Genomic DNA, 23,598 nt, shown 5'->3' with positions numbered 1-23,598 from the left:
ATCTGTGGGGAGGAAGGTGATATCCGCGTTTTACTCTTTCGCCATCTTCCCCGATCCGCCTACCCATTTTTAAGATAGGGTTGTTGGTCGTTTTTTTTTTTTTTTCCAACTGGAAGTTTATATATTCTGAATACAAGTTTTTTCACATGTGTGTTTCATAAATATATTCTCCTAGTCTCTGCTGTGTCTTTTTATTTTCTGCACAGTGGAATGGAACTTTTTTGGGGGAATACATTAATATGCGCTTTTTCTTTTTTGCATTTCTTGGTGCTTCATGCCCATTCTAGTCTTCAAGAGGCACTTGTTCATCTCAGGTAGAATTATTATTTTTGCATCAGGAATGAAAAATAAAGATGGTGTCAATATGCAGCTTTTTATATATGGAAGAAAGTAACGTCAGTCTCCAGAAAACAGTCGTTTTGAAAACCTGGATTTATCAAGAGAAAAGCCTTGTATAGAGTTTTTTAACTTCTACTAATTCATCAAAGAATCAATCCTGGACTACTATAAGATATAAACTCTTAAAGCCATGAATAAAAATCCTGCCTTCCTTCCAAAAAGAGTGTACTTGAGAATGTGAATAATTTGACACAGCGTTCATCCAAGTCCAGAGGAGAGAGGAATCAGAGAGCTCACACCTACAGTCTTGGCAAACTATGGGAAGAGTTTCAGGGAAAGCATGCCAATAAGCAAGAGCATCCTGATGTCCTATCCAGACTGAAGTCCTGTGGGCACCAAAGTAGAGAGGAAAGCAATCATCACTGGGGTTTTTGTCTTTTATCACAATCGGAACTTTGGCAGGGACCATTCCACTGATAGTTCAGTCCCAAGGTAATTACCCTAGGGTAATTACAGTAGAAACTGTAACAGTAGCATGGGTGTGACTGATTGAAGAGAGTGAAAAAGAACCCAAATTAGCATTCCTAGCATCCTTCTGTTCCTTTAGGTTTTGAAAATGTCTTAGTAATTCTTAAGCAACTTTGGAGTTGGGATGGAGATCAGATGTCAGGAATGTAGCAGAGATTGGACAAGGGTTGTCAAAAGCTACAAGGTGGGCCATCCAGACCTGAGAACAGTTGAATTCATGGATAGAGATTGTTGGGATGGGGTCCAGTCCACATAAGGAGACGGTCAAGCTCTTTAGGAGAACCACCCGTGCAGAGAACCCTCTTCCACTAGCTGTAGCAGTATCAGAGGATTACAGGTCTCCCAAGAATGCTGCCAGCCTGATGTCACCTCAGATGTCATCAGTATAGGAACTAGCTCAGTCACTCACTCTGCAATCTAGGCCATCAAAGCACGGAAGATATCCATAAGCATCTGTAGTGTCCTTGCCTCTGACCACTATGTCATCTATAGTCTCGGATATAATTTTAGAGAGAAGTAAAGGGATATGGAGAAAACATGGCAGACTGAGAATTTGTCTGAAAGACTGAGTCAGCAAAGTGTGACTAAACCAGCGCAGGGAAGTGGTTAGAACTCTTCCCACCCTAACATTACAAAGGAGATGTACTGGGCACAGGGGAAAGATTAAATTTGTAATTGGCTCTTGATGGTTTGCTGGATAATTTCTGAAATCTCCACGTTTGCTTGGACAACTATGTAATCTATGAAATTTTAGCTCTTGAATTTTAACTATTAGGAATAAGCCAGACACAAAATGTAAAGAACATCTTTCTGAGCTTCCTCTCTCCTGATCGTTAGTCTTTCTCTTTTGATGTAGTGCCTTCTGCTTCCCACATCCAGCTTTCATGGTAGAAATTTTTAAATCTTAATTCATTCTTTCCTTATCAGGACAAGGGGGACGAGGTGTGAGACTGACTTAATGTAACTCTCCCAGTGCTTTAAAGCACCTCTGACTCCTTAGCTCAGCCAGACCCACCCTCCTCATCAGTGGTGATGTTATCCGTTTTCTCAGTCAAGTTTCCTCTACTGTTCCCTTGTGCACATTTGAATCCAGATTATGAACATGGATCAAGATCCATCTCCATTCACATAATATGATGGCTTGCCTTCTGTTTAAATATCCCTTAACATTTTTTTAGCAGAATTTTTTTATTCAACTCTGAGAAACATTGGTTCCTTTTTTTAAAAAAAAAATTTATCTGAGTATAGTTGATTCACAATGCTGCATTAGTTTCAGGTATACAGCAAAGCGAATCAGCTACACACATACACATATCCACTTTTTTTTTTCTTAAGATTATTTTCCCATATAGGCCACCACAGAGCATTGAGTAGAGTTCCCTGTGCTACACAGCAGGCTCTTATTAGTTATGTATCCTATATATAGTAATGTGCACATGTCAGTCCCAATCTCCCAATCCATCCCCCCTGCAATCCCCTGGTAACCATAAGTTTGTTTTCCACATCCATGACTCTACCTCTGTTTTGTAAATAAGCTCACCTGTACCCTTTTTTTTAGATTCCACATATAAGCAACACAACAGGATATTTGTCTGTCTGACCCACTTCTCTCAGTATGACAATCTGTAGGTCCAACCATGTTTGCTGCAAAAATAATAATAATCCCTTAATGTTTTCATAACACTTTATAACATTTGTAAAGTTTTCCCAAAGGAGCTTTTTGCTGAAATCCCAAAGAGGACCACTAGGGTCCTAACAAGAATCTGGGTCTGGGCTCACTCAAACTAGTCTGTTACTGTTTTCTTTTGGCCTGTTCTCACATCTTTTTGTCAACAACAGGAAATTAGATTGCTGTCCAAACCAATGGAAGACTAACCCTAAGAAATCTAGAGTGAGGTCAGTTGATAAAAACATACGTCAAGAATAAAATAGTGCAGACTAGAAATTACCTCTCTTCCCTTCCAACATGGGGAATCCCCTATTATATGCCTGTGCTACTTAATACAGAACACTGTAGTGACCAGGTGTTTCCTCAATGAAGTCTCCATGCTAGAGACATGCATTTCCAAACACCTTGATTGAGTTTCCTGGCAAGCATTCATGCAAGTAAATATGTCGAGATTACCTTCATTGATGTGAAAGACTATGGGGAGACCCACTAATGGTAGGGTATTACCTTCTAATAACCACAGTGTTTACACTTATCATCCAGAAAGACAGAGAACCAGACTGTTCCATTAAGCTGTCAATCAGAACTTATGAAGAACAGACTGTATGTTACCAGTTTAAATGTAACAAGGCATGAAAATTATAGGATTTTGAGAATGCTAGTCATTCTCTTCCTCTAAAAAGAAGATTCAAGAAATTATTTTTTCTGAAGTCTTGAATATTTAGGCTCCCACAGGCTATTCATTTTTGTGCTTTTACAGTCATGTCTCCAGAAGAAGAGATATAGCTTGATCTCTTACATTTCTATAGTACTTTACAGTTTATAGGGCACTTGTATGTACACAACCTGCTTTCTAAATGATATTCTCTACAAAATATTTCCTCATCGCAGAACCACAAATTCTAAAGATGTTTCTCAGAAGACTATTAGTTAGCTTTCAGAATAACAAATCAAATTTGCAATTTTTATAATGTTGCAACAACATTTTGAATGTTTTTAGTGCATATTTGTATGACTTTGAAAAGAGCTAGAGTATTTTAAGTAACACTGTTAACTACTAATTTTTGGAGAAAAACAAGTTAATGGAGCAATAGGGTTTATTTGGTATAATAAGGCATTTCTGTCCTTCATTATTTATAATTTTATTGGGAAATATGTGCTAATGCAAACGATTTTCATATATGAATAAAACATAAGGCAGAGTAGTAATTAATATAAAAGGATTCAACAGCACATAAAGGTGGTTAATATATCTACCTCTTCATATATCAATGCCAGTTATATTTCCTTGGAAGACACTAACGATCAAAAATCAAGCCCGATCTTTAGTTTCATTCTCAGTTAACTTGAAGGTTTGCATAAAAAAGGAAATCACGTTGACTGTGAACAAGGAGAATGAATAGCTCAGATAAAAAAGATCAAGAGGGAAAAGTATACAGGAGGGAAAGTGGAAATGTGTCAGCTTGCTTAGCAGCAAAAAAGGTCTCCTTTAACGACTCCAAGTGGAACAATTTCTCCTACCTCGTCACAATGGAAGTTTGAGAGGAACATCAGTTACTTATGAAGGAGGCTGTAGGATCTCCAGAAGCTTTGATAGAAAAGGAAGTGATTATCTGGTGTGATAGAGAGGAAAGGAAGAATTAGAGGAGTTTTCAAAGTAATGTCCTGGTAGCACTGCTACCTGAACAGGAATTTTAGTGAGATTCTTTTGGATGTATGGAAATAGGACTTACTGGTTTGTTCAAGACAGGCAGATGCAGATACTATTCAAAAAGGGACAGAGTTCCCGTGGGAAGAACAAGAAATGGAGCAGAAGCAGAAAATCATCATAACTGGAACTGGGTTCATGTCCCCTTGATGGAACTCAGCACAGGACTGTGTGGATTATCATCACAGTAATGCTTTATCTTTCATGATGTTGTCCATAGCTGTGATCTCACTCTTTATATATCTTCTCTTCCCCACAGCCCTTTAATCTAAATGTTTTCTCTAGCTCACAGCTTCATTTTGCTCTTAGTTACAGCTTCTTCATAGACCCATACTTTGTGCATTTGTGGGAAGCCATTCTTCAGCTCTCTTTCACAAATGTCCCAATTAGCCTGCCAGAAAAATTCATACAACCTTTGGGCTAAGAAGCTGTGACTTGGAGAAAGAGTGAAGACACATGGTTAGCTTGGCCTGGCTCTCCAGCAAGGGCTGTGGGTGGGGCAGATTTCCTTAGAAGGGCTATAGGCATTGTGTGTATTAAGATGGATAAACCTAGAAAAAGACATACCTGAGAACACTATTGGCTTTCTTACTTGCCTGTGATATCTGAGCTTCTGCTCGTATCTCTTGTGGTATTCTTCTAAACTTTATATTTCCACATAATACTCTTTTCACTTCAAGGACTATGCCTGTTTGTATCAAGAACTTGAAAATATGAGAAAATACTCCTACGGATGAATGAATGAATGTTTTTCCACAATCTTGTCTAATAGATTAACTGATAATAGTGCTTACTGTACCACATTCTTCTGCCAAGCTGTCTTTTATATGGTTGCTGCTTCGTAACACTCTGAATTATTATTGTGTGTTTCTTTTCTTGGGTATCCTGTTGTCATTTGAAGCTAATTTTAAAAACTTTGTTTCTGGTTAGGTTGCTTGTATTGCAATTCTTTGTTTTCGGTGATTAGTTTTGGTCACGTGAATGCTGTCAAAATGATGCTGATTAAGATATTGATATAGTCAAAATAAAGTTAAAGTCTAAATCATAACCAATTATTACAGACAGGTGGAGTGGAGGCCCTTTGCTAACCAAGAAGGACTTTTTTTAAAAAAAATGATGAGAAATTTTTTTACTGCATTTTAGTGCTGCATATGGACTTTTTTGGATAACCTGCATAATTGAGTTATTCTCTTCTTAATGAGTCACAGTACAAGAGCTATGCAGCATAGTGTTTATACTCACTGTTAGTACCATATTACCAGCTAAATTGTTGGAGTATCTTTTTTTTGGCAGATGACCTAATCGTCATTTAATTGTGCCATACTAAGCTACAAAATTGCTCATGATCTCTTGCATGCCTTTCACATAAGAAATGAAGAATTAGCAGAGTATACATTTGTAGTATATGCTAAGAATTTTTAATAAGGTAGAGTGGAAACAATTCTGGGAAGATACAATTTATTATAGATTGGGATTTAGACAAATAAATACAAGTGTGGCAAGGGAACTAGACTTTGGTATTTAAAGGCTGTTACCCTGAAGTGGAGCTTTGTGCCTACCAGCTTACCTTTTTCTTTGTAAGATATGCTGAATTCTGCCTTATAGTTAAAATGCTGCCATGAGAAAATCAATTTAAGTTTTTCTAGTCAAGTAAATTTATTAACCAAGTAATTATTGATTGGGAATAAAATCTGGGGAAATTTTCAAAGATTATGTCCTTTAGAATATACTTGCACATTCAAAAAATACTATAAATCACATGGCTTGTGAAACTCTTAGTAATATGAACTAGAAAAAAAAAAGAACTTGAATCATGGCTGTAATGCATTAGCCAAATTGAAACTAAAGAAAGCTCTGACTTGACCATTAAAAAGTTTATGTTTCATGCCATTTTTGCATCTGGCTTCAAAGTTCTTGGAAATTGATAGGAAAGTCAATATGCTTTTTCTTCTTCCAAAGCATGTTGCCGCATATCTTTCTGTTTCCTGTGATGAGTCAAGGAAGGAGTTGGAAATAAGCTCAAAATTATTCATTCTTTATGCTACAGTATACTAAGCCAGAGATTCTTCGTGCAATAGGCACATTATATGCCATTTAAAAACTGATGTATCCCATGTTTTATTCCAGGAAATTATTAAACACAGATTCAGCCGTGAAGCTAATATTAGCAGTGAATAATAGCAAGAGCAATGCCATTCCATTCCCTGGACTATTGCTCCAAACACTAAATCAATCTCAATAAAATGTCCTAAAGACATTTCACGTGTCCTAAGAGGAATGAATAACCTATTAGCTTATTCGAGATGAGAGTTAAGTCTGTCACATGTTAAATCTACCTCTAATGTTTGAGCTGAATTTTTAAACAAAACAAAATCTGACATTAGAGTAAATACTGTAAAGGAACGATTGAATAATACAGGTAAGGGAGATTTCTTCCTAAATTTTAGATTTTGGAGAACAGACCTCTTTTCATAGGGTTCCAATTGACAAATGTCAGTTCAAAACTCACTCTATTCAAGGCAAAAAGAAGGTGTTATATAGAAGAAAGTAACTAAAACAATGTAGCTGTAATCTAAATACATGAAAATAATTTATGGGACAATAAACAAACAACCTTTCTAATCTGGCAACTATAAAATTCAATGAGAAGGAACACATGTTGAATTTTTAGCCTCTTGGTTGTCATATATAGACAGCCATGTCACATACAGGATTGAAATCACTCAATGTAGAGTTTCAGTGTTAATATAGCAATGACAAAAAGGAAAGCAATTATTTCAATTACAGAAGTTCATGTTACCAAAATTTGGATGTATATTTTGTGTTCAGTAAACTAGCATCATAAATATACATATCAAGTTGGTTGGAGGTACTGTTGATCAAACATAAGGGAATAGTGTAATAAGGAAATTATGTGATTTTTTTTTTTTATGTCAACTTTTTTCTGAGCCTTAGTTTCCTCACTGAGTTGTTGTGAAACCTCCATGGAGCTGAACCCAGCGCCTGACATGTAAAATATTCTCAGCAAAGGTTAACTATTATTACAAGTAGTCTCTTTCTCTCATATAAGTTTATTGACATCCTTTTATATTTTCATATGAATGTTTCAATGTCCTCTAAGGTATAAATATTAAGTTTTTTATAGCTTCTTCTAGTTTATTCTTAAGAATTGATAGCAGTGATGAAAGATAAGAATGCATATGTAGGCACAGCAAAAATGGAAAGTTCAGAAACTAGGAAAATTTATTAATATATTTACTTTTCCCTTTATTCTTGTTTTTGAAACAGGATGAATTGTCAGCCTCTTAGTTGTCATATATAAATAGCCATGTTGCACATACAGAATTGAAATCACTCAATGTAGGGTTTCACCATTCATACAGCAATGAGAAAAAGGAAAGCAATTTGAAATTATTTCAATTATAGAAGTGCATGTTGCCAAAATTTGATGTATATTTTGTGTTCTGCAAACTGGTATAAATGTATCAAGTTTGTTGGTGGTCCTGGAGGTGTCTCTATTAACTGCCTTTACCATTTTTTCTTTTTTCTTTTTTTTGGTTTATCTTACCACAGAGTTGTGGTAAAGATCAACCATTGAAAAGATATTTTATTGTTACTTACCAGTCCCTTTGGTGCATGTGAGTGACGGTCAAGTATAATTTTAAACTAGATATGATTTTTTTTTCTAAAAGCAATTCATATTCTATTTGTTGGAATTATGCTGTATATCAGATATGATGAAATAAAATACTTTATTTCTTTGGAAAGAAGGATAAATTATAAATGCAAAGTTTATGTAGTATTTATTTTATAAAATCATTTTGACTTGGAAGTATTTGCAAACTAAGATTTCTCCACACTATTAATTTTATTATTTTTATGTACAAAGCTAAACTGGGAAAAAAGTGAAAAATAATTCTCACTAACAAGGAATGGAATTATTATTGATACATCAAAATAAACCAAATGTTAGAGTAGTTAGCTGAAGTTAATAAAAGGATAATAATTTCATTAAAACACACTTTCTATGTATAAAAACTCTCAAATATTCATTTTAGTAAGCAAAATAAAAAGCATTACTGTTATTGAATTTTCATATAATATATATTTATAAATAATTTGTGTGTTTTTAAATAAAGCTATAATTTTATGTATGTAAAACACAATTATTACTCTGAACAACTTATTACATTTTAAAATACAGAGGAGGATTTAAACTATTATTTCTCTGAAAGAAACTTCACATTGCATTTATTGATCCAATGTAATTGGTTTGGTTTTAAGTCAATAATTTTCTATAACAAAACAAGAATTAAAATTTTTCTTCCATAAACGGCATTTTAGAATTTATTGCAGATATTAAAAAAATCTTTAATTTTCCACAAATTTGTTTCTCTAGTAAATTTAAAATTATTAATAAACAAAAGTACTTGATAAAATTAAATTCAACTATTTAGGTTGCAAGAGTCTTAGAAAATCCATTTTTGAGGCATTTCTCACAAGAACAACAACAATTTAGCTGGTAATTCCCTATTACATTCAAATTGTTAAAACAGCTGTTTTGCTGTTTTTCTTTTTTAATAAATCCTCCTAGAGGATCAACATTTCTTTGTATAGTTTGTGTATATTTTCATAATTTACTTAATTTATCATACTTATGATCAATTTAGTTTTTTCTGTTTAAGACATAAAATAGAAAATATCAAATAACTTGGAACTACCTATTAGAAAGTAAATTAAAATGAAATAAATGCAATAATTTTGATGGCCTTATACTTTCAAAATAGGATTAAAATCTAATATTCTGTACATGAAAAATCTAATTTAAGGTCCTAACCCATGGATTAAACTCTTACTAGAAGATTCCTTTGATTTCAGGAAAAAAGGATTATTATTTCTGAAGAAATGAATTTTATTTTTTCCTCTGGAAACTTCTAAATGTGCAGATGACCAGCTAATCTAATTAAAGAGATAATCTGACCTCAGTTTTTACCTGATTTATTTGACTTCTTATGTGAATTCTCCAGTCTTGTTTTTTTCCTATCACCTAAGCCACAAAAATATTATGAGAATTAGTAAAAACAAATCAGTAATTTGAGAGCATAGATTTTTCAGGATAATCCTCTCTATGGTACTATATTTGGCAGATGTTGTTGCCCAATAAAAATATTTTCACTTATGCTACATATTTTTTAAATTGTGTTTCACATTCTAGATCTGTGATTTGTGTGTGTGTGAAATACTGCTCTCTTAGTAGCATAGTTGTCATTGTTTATAACATTGATTCTTAGTTGTAACTTAGATTCTTTTGATAAGCCTCCAATCTCATCTGCACTATCAAGACTTCAAAAAATCAGCCTGGAGATTTGGATGTTGATTCTGGACATTAAAGAGTTGTCCAGATTTTGCCAGTTCCAAGGGGAATTTCTTTTTCTTAGAGGTGAGTGAATAGATTCTATATACTAGGAGAGAGAGTATAAACATTTGAGAAGAGATAAGCATTTGAGTAATATACAGCAGTGAGGCATATGATTACAGCTATGATGGGCAAAGTGGAATGTCAGTTTGATTCCCTTTCCAATTTTCTCTCTTCCTCCTTTGCATATAAAAAGAAAAAATATAAAATAATATTCCTAGAGTAATACCGTAATTTATTTTATATCATTTATCTTTCATGTTAACTGGTATATTTGCCAAATCGGATTGCAGACATATAAACCAAAACCACTTTGCAGAATATATATTTATTAGAATATTCAGGATTGCAAAAGATATTAAATATCTTGTGCATGGAGAGAGAAATGGAGAGGTGGCTTGAAGCTAAGGAAGGTCCCCTCCCAATCATCCCAGGGTACAATCAAAGAAAAGGAATGGCCCTTGACTACTCTCCCCTCTCCTTTTCAAGAAAATCCCTCTTTAGTTCATTTCTTTTCCCTGTGGTCAGGTTGGCTGCATCTCCAAACACTTGTAAGTACTGTATGTTCTGACATATCCTGAAGTCATACATTAGCACCTTTTCATTCAGCAAAGAGTGAGAACAGATATCTTTTGGCAGCTGACAGCAGGGAGCAGGCAGAAAGAAGGGGAAGGAAACTGGAGGACGGGATCGCTGGGGTGTCCTAGTGGCTAGCAGGACTAATGCACCAGCTGTGAATAACCCTTTTTTGCCTATCTACCCAGCAGATGTCTCTCTGTCATTGCCGTGTCCTCAAGCTATCCTGGTAAATCATTTGCTCATTGCAACTGAGGCACAAATGTGGCAATTGAACCTCTTCACAGCTCAAAATTGTGATGTGTACACAGAGGAGGGCCCTGTGGTTGTACCGTACACTGGCAGAAGCAGGGAGGAGCTTAGGGGGAGGCAACAGAGAAAGAGAATGAGGAACAGGACGCAGGAGCCAGAGAATGTAGTGAAATGTCAAGGTTACCTTGTTTTGCCTGGAGAATTAAAAGGAAGGGCGCTTCAATGTCTGCCTCTATTTAGTCTTTTGACTCTCTTAAACTGAAGCAGCCCCTTACTGCCCTGCTAGATATACGTATCACTTTGAAAGATTAAAAAATGAAGAATGCAGTGATCTGTATTGTATATATGCTTTATTCTGTGGAAAGAATGTTAATAAATATACCGTGAGCCTGCAAAGTTTGCCAATATAAATAGTGTGGCATTTCAAAGTCTGTCAGTAAATGTAATTGAATTTTTCAATGTAAAAATACAGTTCAGTTATATATTGGAGTCATGCTTGACATTAGTTGGGCATTAGAAGACATTAATTAGATACTGCTCACTTCTCTCTGGTTTCTTCATATTAAATGAAATTATCGGAAAAGAGAAATTTGCAAGCATGCAATTTAGAGATTTTTATTCTCAAAAACAAGTTGCCTGGTAATTTTTAGCGGAAGAATAAATGCTTTTTTTTTTTTTCCAAAAACCTTGTCAGTGAGCTGTCTAAAACGTGCCCTTCCCAATATGAACACAATACGGAAAAGCTAATCCATTTTAATACTTTGTAATGATAATAAGCTACCGTGAACAAGTAGCCTAGGGAAAAGATAGTAGTAGTCACCTTTAGACAGAAAGAGGAGAATAGCAAGTAATTGTACATTTTTTACACTAGGCTGATGACAACATTTCCTGTGACTTTGAACTTACTTTGGCTGTCACCAGCCTGGCAAATATTCTGCATATCAATCAGACAGTTGTATTTCTTGCATGACATTTGCTGCATAATGTAGACATTTACTTATGTGATCCTTGTATGTAAGCACACTGTTTATATGTAAATTATTGTGTTCCTCCATGCTACAGATGCTGCATGTAGAACTGTTACGACATTTAGATCTCAATACTGCATACAATTTTCATTTATTGCTATTATTCTTGCTTAAATCTGTCTTCCTCCTTCTTTGGCATGGTTCACCCCTGAGTGTGTGGTTTATGGGGTTGTGCAGTGGTATCTGTGTGTTTTCCAGCAGTTAATTCTATTTCTGGAAACTCAGTCCATTAGAAAAATCTAATTTTTCTTGAGGATTTGTCATGTTATTTCTTGTTTCATGTTTAACAAAATATTGTAGTTAATTACCACAAAAAGAAGTATATCCAGCTATTGACTTAATTTGAGTAATTTTAATGTATCCTGGGCATGTTTGTGTAGTTTTTTAGTTCCTGTTACCTTGATTTTTTGGGGAAATATTATTTGGGGGGGGGCAGATTTTTTAAGTTTTCAATTTAAAACTTCTAATTATCTAGGACCTATTCTCATTAGCTTCCTTCCAAAGAGCTTATTCTTTAAATATTTTAAATTACTTTTTCTGAAATAAATCAAGTGTCCCCACACGGCATAATGTATGTTACTCATAAATATCTTTATTGATACCATTTTCTAGCTGGATTCCTCTCCAAGGTAAGCTGTTTTTAAATTTAATTTTTATTTTATATTGGGATATAGTTGATTTAACATGTTGTGTTAGTTTATTATACAGCAAAGTTGTTCAGTTATACATATATCCATTCATTTCCAGATTCTTTCCCAATATAGGTTATTACAGAATATTTAGTAGAGTTCCCTGTGCTATACAGTAGGTCCATTTTGATTATCTGTTTTATATATACTACTGTATGTATGTTAATCCCAACCTCCTAATTTATCCCTCCCCCCTACCTCTCCCCTTTGGTAACCATAAGTTTGTTTTAGAAGTTTTCTGTATCATCTTTTTAGATTCCACATACCAGTGATATCATATGATATTTGTCTTTCTCAGTCTGACTTACTTCACTCAGTATGACAATCTTGAGGTCCATCTGTGCTGCTGCAAATGGCATTATTTCATTCTTTTTATGGCTGAGTAATATTCCATTTATATATAAACACCACATCTTCCTTACCTATTCTTCTATCAATGGACATTTAGGTTGCTTTCATGTTTTGGCTATTATAAATAGTGCTGTAGTGAACACTGGGGTGCATGTATCTTTTTGAATTATGGTCTTCTCTGGATATATGCCAAGGAGTGGGATTGCAGGATTATATGTTAGCTCTATTTTTAGTTTTTTAAAGAACCTCCACACTGTTCTCCATAGTGGTTGTACCAATTTGCATTCCCACCAACAGTGCAAGACGGTTCCCTTTTCTCCACACCCTCTCCAGCATTTAATGTTTGTAGACTTTTTGATGATGGCCATACTGTCTGGTGTGAGGTGATACCTCATTGTAGTTTTGATTTGCATTTCTCTAATAATTAGGTATGTTGAGCATCTTTTCATGTGCTTTTTGGACATCTGTATGTCGTCTCTGGAGAAATGTCTATTTAGATCTTCTGCCCATTTTTTGATTGGGTTGTTTGTCTTTTTGATGTTGAGTTGTATGAGCTGTTTGTATATTTTAGAGATTAATCCCTTGTCAGATGCATTGTAGGCAAATATTTTCTGCCATTCTATGGGTTTTCTTTTCATTTAGTTTACGGTTTCCATTGCTGTGCAAAAGCTTTTGAGTTTAATTCGGTCCCATTTGTTTATTTTTGTTTTTATTTCCATTACTCTAGGAGGTGGGTCAAAAAGGATCTTGCTGTGATTTATGTCAAAGAGTGTTCTACCTATGTTTTCCTCTAAGAGTGTTATAGTATTTGGTCTTACAGTTATGTCTTTAATCCATTTTGAGTTTATTTTTGTGTATGGTGTTTGTTAGAGAATGTTCTAATTTCATTCTTTTACCTGTAGCTGTCCAGTTTCCAGCACCACTTATTGAAGAGACTGTTTATTCCATCACATATTCTTGCCTCCTTTGTTGTAGATTAATTAACCATAGGTGCGTGGGTTTATCTCTAGGCTTTCTATCCTGTTCCATTGATCTATATTTCTGTTTTTATGCCAGTACCATACAGTTTTGATTACTGTAGCTTTGTAGTGTAGTCTGAAGTCAGGGAGCCTGATTCTTCCAGCTCTGTTTTTCTTTCTCAGGATTGCTTTGGCTATTCGGGGTCTTTTGTGCTTCCATACAAATTTAAAAATTTTTTGGTCTTATTCTGTGAAAAATGCCATTGGTAATTTGATAGGGATTGCATTGAATCTGTAGATTGCTTTGGGTAGTGTAGACATTTTCACAATGTTGATTCTTCCAATCCAAGAACGTGATATATCTTTCCACCTGTTCATGTCATCTTCGATTTCTTTCATCAACACTTTATATTTTTTGGAGTACAGGTCTTTTGTCTCCTTAGGCAGGTTTATTCCTAGGTATTTTATTCTTTTTGATGTGATGGTAAATGGGAGTGTTTCCTTAATTTCTCTTTCTGGTCTTTTGTTGTTTGTGTATAGAAATACAACAGATTTCTGTGTATTAATTCTGTATCCTTCAACTTTATCAAATTCAATGATGAGCTCTAGTAGTTTTCTGGTGGCATCTTTAGATTTTCTATGTATAGCATCATGTCATCTGCAAACAGTGACAGTTTTACTTCTTCTTTTCCAATTTGGATTTTTAAAATTTCTTTTTCATCTCTGATGGCCATGGCTAGGACTTCCAAAATTATGTTGAATAATAGTCGTGAGACTGGACATCCTTGTCTTGTTCCTGATCTTAGAGGAAATGCTTTCAGTAGTTCAGCATTGAGTATGATGTTAGCTGTGGGTTTGTCACATATGGCCTTTATTATGTTGAGGAAAGTTCCCTATATGCCTACTTTCTGGAGAGGTTTTATCATGAATGGATCTTGAATTTTGTCAAAAGCTTTTTCTGCATCTATTGAGATGATCTTATGGTTTTTGGTCTTCAATTTGTTGATGTGGTGTATCACACTGATTGACTTGCAGATATTGAAAAACTGTTACATCCCTGGGATAAATCCTACTTGATCGTGGTGTATGATCCTTTTATTGTATTGTTGAATTCAGTTTGCTGATATTTTCTTGAGGATTTTTGCATCTATGTTCATCAGTGATATTGGTATCAAGGTTATGGTGGCCTCATAGAATGAGTTTGGGAGTGTTCCTCCCTCTGCAATTTTTTTGGAAGAGTTTGAGAAGGATAGGTGTTAGCTCTTTTCTAAATGTTTGATAGAATTTGCCTGTAAAGCCATCTGGTCCTGGACTTTTATTTGTTGAGAGTTTTTTAATCACAGTTTCAATTTCAGCATTGGTGACTGATCTGTTCATATTTTCTATTTCTTAATGGTTCAGCCTTGGGAGATTGTACCTTTTTAAGAACTTGTCTATTTCTTCTAGGTTGTCCATTTTATTGGCATATAGTTGCTTGTAGTAGTCTCTTATGATCCTTTGTATTTCTGTGGTGTCATTGTAAATTCCCCTTTTTCATTTTTAATTTTATTGATTTGAGCCCTCTCCTTTTTTTTTTTTCCTTGATGAGTCTGGCTAAATTTTGTTTATCTTTTCAAAGAACCAGCTTTTAGTTTCATTGTTACTTTCTATTGTTTTCTTCATCTCTAATTTATTTCTGCTCTGATCTTTATGATTTCTTTCCTTCTACTAACTTTGGGTTTTGTTTGTTCTTCTTTCTCTAGTTGCTTTAGGTCTAAGTTTACGTGGTTTATTTGAGATTTTTTTTTGTTTCCTGAGGTAAGATTGTACTGCTATAAACTTCCCTCTTAGAACTGCTTTTGTTGTGTCCCATAGGTTTTGGATAGTTCATCGTGTTTTCTTTCTTTTTTTTTTTTTTTTTTTTTTTGCGGTATACGGGCCTCTCACTGTTGTGGCCTCTCCCGTTTCGGAGCACAGGCTCAGGATGCGCAGGCTCAGTGGCCATGGCTCACAGGCCCAGCCACTCTGTGGCATGTGGGATCTTCCCAGACCGGGGCACGAACCCATGTCCCCTGCATCGGCAGGTGGACTCTCAACCACTGCGCCACCAGGGAAGCCCATGTTTTCATTTTTGTTTGTCTCTAGGTATTTTTTGATATCCTCTTTGGTTTCTTCAGTGATCCATTGGTTGTTTAGTAGCATATGGTTTAACCTCCACATGTTTGTGTTTTTTACAGTTTTTTTCTTGTCGTGGATTTCTAATCTCATAGTGTTGTGGTCAGAAAATATGATTAATATGATTTCAGTTTTCTTAAATTTACCAAGGTTTGCTTTGTGGCCCAGCATGTGATCTATCTAGGAGAATGTTCCATGTACATTTGAGAAGAATGTGTATTCTGCTGCTTTTGGGTGGAATGCGCTATAAATATCAATTAAGTCCATCTGGTCTAATATGTCCTTTAAGACCTGTGTTTCGTTATTGATATTCTGTCTGGATGATCTGTCCATTGATGTAAGTGGGGTGTTAAAGTCCCCCACTCTTTTTTTTTTTTTTTGCAGTATGTGGGCCTCTCACTGTTGTGGCCTCTCCCTTTGTGGAGCACAGGCTCAGAGGCCATGGCTCACGGGCCCAGCCACTCTGCAGCATGTGGGATCTTCCTGGACTGGGGCATGAACCCATGTCCCCTGCATTGGCAGGTGGATTCTTAACCACTGCACCACCAAGCCCAAAAGTCCCCCACTCTTATTGGGTTATTGTCGATTTACGCTTTTATGGCTGTTAGCATTTGCCGTATATATTGAGGTGCTTATATGTTGGGTGCATATATATTTACAATTATTATACCTTCTTCTTGGATTGATCCCTTGATCATTATGTAGTATCCTTCTTTGTCTCTTGTAACAACAGTCTTTATTTGAAAGTCTATTTTGCCTGATATAAGTATTGCTACTCCAGCTTTCTTTTGATTTCCATTTGCATGGAATAGCTTTTTCCATCCCCTCCCTTTCAGTCTGTATGTGTCCCAAGATCTGAAGTGGATCTCTTGTAGACAGCATATATACAGGTCTTGGTTTTGTATCCATTCAGCCAGTCTATGTCTTTTGGTTGGAGCATTTAATTTGTTTATGTTTAGGTAATTATCAATATGTATTTTTAATAGATCTTTATTGGAGTATAATTGCTTCACAATACTTGTTAGTTTCTGTTGTACACAAAAGTGAGTCAGCCATATGCATACCCCCTCTCTCTTGAGCCTCCCTCCCATCCTCCCTATCCTACCCCTCTAGGTCATCGCAAAGCATGGAGCTGATCTCCCTGTGCTATGCTGCTTCTTCCCACTACCTAACTATTTTACATTCGGTAGTGTATATATTTGATGCTAGTTTCACTTTGCCCCAGCTTCCCCCTCCCATCCTGTGTCCTCAAGTCCATTCTCTATGTTTACATCTTTATTCCTGCCCTACAACTAGGTTCATGATTACCTTTTTTTTTTTTTTAGATTTCATATATATGCGTTAGCATATGGTATTTGTTTTTCTCTTTCTGACTTACTTCACTCTGTGTGACAGACTCTAGGTCCATCCACCTCACTACAAATAACTCAATTTCATTTCTTTTTATGGCTGAGTAATATTCCATTGTATATATGTGCCACATCTTCTTTATCCATTCATCTGTCGATGGACATTTAGGTTGGTTCCATGTCCTGGCTATTGTAAATAGTGCTGCAATGTACCACAATATGTATGTTCTTGTTAATTGTTTAGGATTTGTTTTTGTATGTCTTTTTTCTTTACTTCTTTTGTTCTTTATCAGGCAGATTGCCTATCTCCACTTGACTTAGCTGTTCTTCTGGGGTTTTATCTTGTTCCTTCATATGGAACATATTTCTCTGCTGTCTCACTTTGTCTAACCTTTTCTGTTTCTGTGGTCTCTTTTCTGCAGGCTGTAGGGTCCTAGTTTCTCTTGCTTCTGGTGTCTGCTCCCTGGTGGCTGAGGTTGGTCCAGAGACTTGTGCAGGCTTCCTATTGGGTGGGACTAGTGCTTGCCAGTCCACCAGTGGGTGGAGCTGGGTCTTTCCCCTCTGTTGGGCAGGGCCGTGTTAAGAGATAGCTGTGGGCTCAGGATGACTTTTGGTGGCCTGTCTGCTGATGGGGGTGGGGGGGGGACTGTGTTCCAATCCTGTTGGTTGTTTGGCCTGAGATGTCCCAGCACTGGAGCCTGCAGGCTGTTAGGTAGTGCCAAAATAGTGACTTCTAAGAGAGCTCACACCAAGGAATATTCCCTGGGGTCTCCACCACCAGTGTCCTTATCCCCACAGTTAGCCACAGCCACACCCCCTGGATCCCCAGGAGACTGTCCAAGACCCACAGGCAGGTCTGGCCCAGGCTCCTATGGAGTCACTCTTTTGCCCTGGGTCCCAGCGCACATGAAAACTTGTGTGTGTCCTCAAAGAGTGGAGTCTCTCTTTCCCCCAGTTCTTGCAGCTCCTGCATTCAAGCCTCACTGGCCTTCAAAGACAAATACTCTGGGGCCTCCTCCTCTTGATGCCAGACCCCCAGCCTGTGGAGCATGCTGTAGGGGCTCAGAACTCACTCCTGTGGTAGAACATCTACAATGTAACTATTTTCCTGTTTGTGGGCTGCCCGACTGGCAGGTATGAGATTTGATTATATCAGGAAAGTGCCCCTCTTACCATCTCATTGTGGCTTCCTCTTTGTCTTTGGATGTAGAATATCTTTTTTGGTAGGTTCCAGTTTTTTTTGCTGATGGTTCTTCAGCAGTTAGCTGTGATTTTGGTATTTTTGTGAGAGAGGTGAGTCCTTCTACTCTACCATCTTGTCTCTTCCCTCCCAAGTGTATTTTGATTAGGGTTCATCTTTGGGGCTGGTGGTTATTTACTTGGTTTTAATTAAAATTCTTTAGATTCACTCTGCTTTCTATGAATAAGCTCCCAATAAGTGTTAGCCCTTTTTATAGCTAAATAAAACACATCTTTGAATATAAATGCCTTTGATTCTAAAATAACTAAGACTTTTAGATTCTGCTGAAATATGTTCAGTTGTAACACAGTAACACTTTTGTCTGCTTTCTGATATTTGTGAATGGATTAATTAATAATTAGCCTCCATGAATATCCAGAGAAGGCAGTCTGGGTCCAGGGACTGGGAAGAAAGAAAAAAACTTTTTTAAATAAAAATACTGAAAAAAGAAATGGAGTAAATAATCTTTCCTATTTAAACAAAATAGCACTTTACTTTTATAATGCCCAACCCAATACTCTAATTCCATGGCTAAGAAAACTAGGCCTCAGTAAAAGGAGGTGCTAAGTTGTGGCAGTGATGGCTAGCTGATTCGTACCAATTGATTGATGCTTAGTCACTAAACCAGAAACTTTCCCAGATTTTGCTTCTGGACTCAGTCATGTGACTAGTTTTGGCCAAAGTAACGTAAACCTGAATTGATGTACATCACTTCTGGGCTGACATGATGGTACTCTGAGGTCTCCTCATCTCTGCCAGATAGATAAAACTGAAGTGACTTACCAGTCACAAAAGTATGGCCACAGTATGGAAGTGGCTTCAGTTTCTGAGTTACCTCTTTGAAAGGACAGCTCTGAAAACATCAAACTAAAATGAAAATATGTATAACTATATAATGGTCTAAATATTGCAATTTGGGCATTGTTTTAGCCACTAGCCCTCCCTATTATAGCTGTACACTAATATTTACTACCTCCTGTGTATATTTATTTTATCTGCACAATATCCGTATAAAATAGATATTAAGATCCCTAATTCACAGTAGAGGCATGTGAAGCTTACTGTTTGATCATTGACTTGTCTAATACAACAGAATCAGAATTTTTTTATTGAAGTGTATTTGATTTACAATGTTGCATTAGTTTCAGGTGTACAGCAAAGTGATTCAGTTATACGCGCATAGATATCTATTCTTTTTCAGATTCTTTTCCTTTATACATTATTATAAAATATTGAGTAGAGTTCCCTGTGCTATATAGTAGGTCCTTGTTGGTTATCTATTTTACATATAGGAGTGTGTATATGTTAATCCCAAAATACTAATGTATCCCTCTCTACCTTTGGTAACCATGCGTTTGTTTTCTGTGTCTATTTCTGTTTTGTATATAACTTCATTTTATCATTTTTTTTTAGATTCCACATATAAGTGATATCATCTGATATTTATCTTTCTCTATCTGACTTCACTCAGTATGACAATCTCTAAGTCCATCTATGTTGCTGTAAATGGCATTATTTCATTCTTTTTATGCTGAGCAATATTCCATTGTACATATGTACCACATCTTCTTTATCCATTCGTCTGTCAATGGACATTTAGGTGGCTTCCATGTCTTGGCTATTGTAAATAGTGCTGCACTGAACATTGGGTGCATGTATCTTTTCGAATTATATCTGTCTTTTCAAGATATATGTCCAGGAGTGGGATGGTAGGATCATCTGGTAGCTCCATTTTTAGTTTCTTAAGGAATCTCCATACTGTTTTCCATGGTGGCAGAACCAATTTACATTCCCACCAACTGTGTTGGAGGGTTCCTTTTTCTCCACACCCTCTCCAGCATTTATTATTTGTAGACCTTTATGATGATGGCCATCTGTATGTCTTCTTTGGAGAAATGTCTATTTAGGTCTTCTGCCCATTTTTGGATTGGGTTGTTTCTTTTTGTGATTTTGAGCTACATGAGTTGTTGGTATATTTTGGAGATTAATCCCTCGTCAGATGCATCGTTTGCAAATATTTTCTGCCATTCTGTGGGTTGTCTTTTCATTTTGGTTTATGGTTTCCTTTGCTGTGCAAAAGCTTTGAAGTTTCGTTCGGTCCCATTTGTTTATTTTTGTTTTTATTTACATTCCTCTAGGAGGTGGGTCAAAAAGGATCTTGCTGTGATTTATGTCATAGAGTGTTTTGCCTATGTTTTCCTCTAAGAGTTTTATGGTATCCAGTCTTACATTTAGGTCTTTAATCTATTTGGAGTTTATTTTTGTGTATGGTGTTAGGGAGTGTTCTAATTGCATTCTTTTGCATTCTTTTACATGTAGCTTTCCAGTTTTCCCAGCACCACTATTGAAGAGGCTGTCATTTTTCCATTGTATAGTCTTGTCTCCTTTATCAAAGATAAGGTGACCATATGTGCGTGGGTTTATCTCTGGGCTTTCTATCCTGTTCCATTATCTATATTTCTGTTTTTGTGCCAGTACCATGCAGTTTTGATGACTGTAGCTTTTGTAGAATAATCTGAAGTCAGGGAGTCTGATTCCTCAAACTTCGTTTTCCTTTCTGAAGATTGTTTTGGCTCTTCAGGGTCTTTTGTGTTTTCATACAAATTTAAAAACTTTTTTTTTGTAGTTAACAGAATCATAATCTGAGCTTTCTAAATTCATGTTCTTGCTGGTTTACATCCAGCAACCCCAGCATTGTGGGTCACTTCATGAGAGCCCTTACTCTGGATTTGCCCCACAGGGATTGCAGGATAATTTATGAGGCTCAACCCCTAGAAATCTGATTGTGGCAGAGAAGAGAGGGAGAGGCTCCCAACAACCATCACTCAGCTTTTTACTGACCAAGTTCCTATTTGCAGAGCCCAAGGAGTAATCCCAACCAGCACATTTTCTCATCTGCAGAACCAATGTGGAGAGGCAGTCTGACCAGGTAACTCAGCAGGGCTCAGGTCTGCCTACTTCAGGTTTTCAAACAAGGAGTTCTGCCAGGGCCTGTGGGCAGAACAGGCTCCAGGCCTAGTGAAAGAGCTGTCATAGCTCTACCTTTTGTGAATCTTGGCTCCTCCCCCATTACCAGAAAATTTGGGAGTTGCCTGATGTGGGCAGAAGCCATCTAGAGTCATAGCTTCACACACAGCAGAACATGACCCCAGCCCCATCCGACAGAAGGCTGGCGAGAACACCTGGAAGCTGTATAGCTGAATAACTACCAAGCTAAGAGGCAGGCACACAACTGATTGCCCCCAGAGCAAAGTCCATGGCTCTGTTTGGGCAGGAATTAGGGGCATGGGTCAGCTTGAGGCCTTGGAGCTCTATCTCTTACTGTGTTCAGGCAGGGATTCTAATTAGTAGCCACACTTATTGCTGAATAGAACCTTTAGCCCTCCTGACCAGGGAACCTTACCAGAGCACATGAGAAGCTGCATATCCCATCCAGTAGCCCTGCATACAGTGGTCTTGAACAAAGAGCACAGCCCGTGGCTTTTCCTGTCTGCAGGGTAAAACCAGTGGCCTCACCTGACTCAGGATATTCAATGTATACACTTTCTTGATTCAGGTCCCCAAACAATGATCCACGTATGCCCTCTACTGCTGCCCTGCCAGGTCAGGGAAGCTAATTCATAGCTTCACTTACTGCTACATCTAACACCCAGTCTTGAAAGTCTAGCAAGCCTTACCAGAGAATCCAGGCAACTGTGAACCCTATCCTACAGACTCAGTTGAGCAGAGAACCAAGCCAGTGACACAGTCTCCCCACCCACCTTCCAGCTGACCTCAGAGCTCAAACAGTTGTCTTATCCCAGAACAGACCCTAACAGCTGGCCCAGCCTTCTCAAGGATGTTACCACAGACACATCCAGAAATCCAAACTGAGCTGACTAGTGAAGAACTGTCTCTACAAAGTGAATCTACAAAATCTGGAAAGGGAGACCACTTATTCAAATGTGCAGATACCAAGGAATTAGGATCATGAAAAATCAGGTAAATATGTTACAACAAAAGGAAACTAATAAAGGTCTAATAACTAATTCTAAAGAAATGTACATCTATATGCTGTAAGAGAAAATTTCAGAATAATCCTCTTAAAGAAATTTAGTGAACTACAAGAACATATAGACAAACAAAATTAAGAAAAGAATGCATGAATAAAATTCAAGAAAGAAAGAGAAATCATTTAAAAAAAAAACAAAAACCTAGAGTTGAAAATACAATAATCGAGTGGAAGAATTCAACAGGGAGCTTCAAAAGTGGACTCTTTGAAAGCAAAAGAATCAGTGATCTGGAAGACAAGACATTTGAAATTATCCAGTCAATGGGGCAAAAAAGCAAAAGACTGAAGAAAGATTATGGGACCTATAGTACATAATAAAACAAAAAATATTCACATTATGAGAATTCCAGAAGGAAAGGAGAAAGAGAAAGGGACAGAAAGTATATTTAAAGCAATAATGGCTTAAAACTTCCAAAATCCAGGGAGAGAAATAGACATCTAAATCCAAGAGGCCCAAAAGACCCCAAATAGGCTACACCAAAGTGTCAAAAGTTAAAGAGAAAAGAGAGAAGTTACATACAAGTGAACCCCCTAAGAGTATCAGAGGATTTCTCAACAGAAACTTTTCAGGCCAGAAGAGAATGGGATGACATATTCAAAATATTGAAGGAAAATATCTGTTAACCAAGAATACTAGATATACTGTAAATAGATATACTGTAACATCAATAACCTGAAATGTTAGGGTGAAGAGAAATAAAAGTATAAGGCTTTGGAATTCTATTGAAGGTTAAGTTGTTACTAGTTTAAAGTAGGGTGTTAAAGATATTTTATGTAAGCTTCTTGATAACCACAAGGGAAAAACCTGGAGTAATTACACAAAAGAACATGCTAAATATCAATGCATCCTGATACCACAAGACATCAAAGCACAAGAAAAGACAGCAGGATAAAAAACAAGGAACAATGGGTCTACAACACACCAGAAAATAAGGCAATAGTAAGTCCTTACTTATCAATAATTACTTTAAATGTGAATGGATTAAATTATCCAATGATATGCTGTCTACAAGAGACTCACTTCAGCTTTAAAGGCACACATAGACTGAAGGGATGGAAAAATATATTTCAAGCAAATGATAACCAAAAAAAGCAGGGATAGCTACACTTATATCAGACAAAAGAGACTTGAAACTAAAAATAATAAAAAGAGACAAAGAATTGTATTACACAATGATAAAGGGGTCAATCCATCAAGAACATATACCTATTGTAAATATTTATGTACCCATTATGGCAGTACCTAAATTCATAAAGCAAAACCTAAGAGAAATAAACAGCAATAGAAT

The sequence above is a fragment of the Leucopleurus acutus genome, assembly GCF_964270905.1.
Source record: "Leucopleurus acutus genome assembly, chromosome: 3".
Lineage (NCBI taxonomy): Eukaryota > Metazoa > Chordata > Mammalia > Artiodactyla > Delphinidae > Leucopleurus > Leucopleurus acutus.
This window is presented reverse-complemented; position numbering follows the sequence as displayed.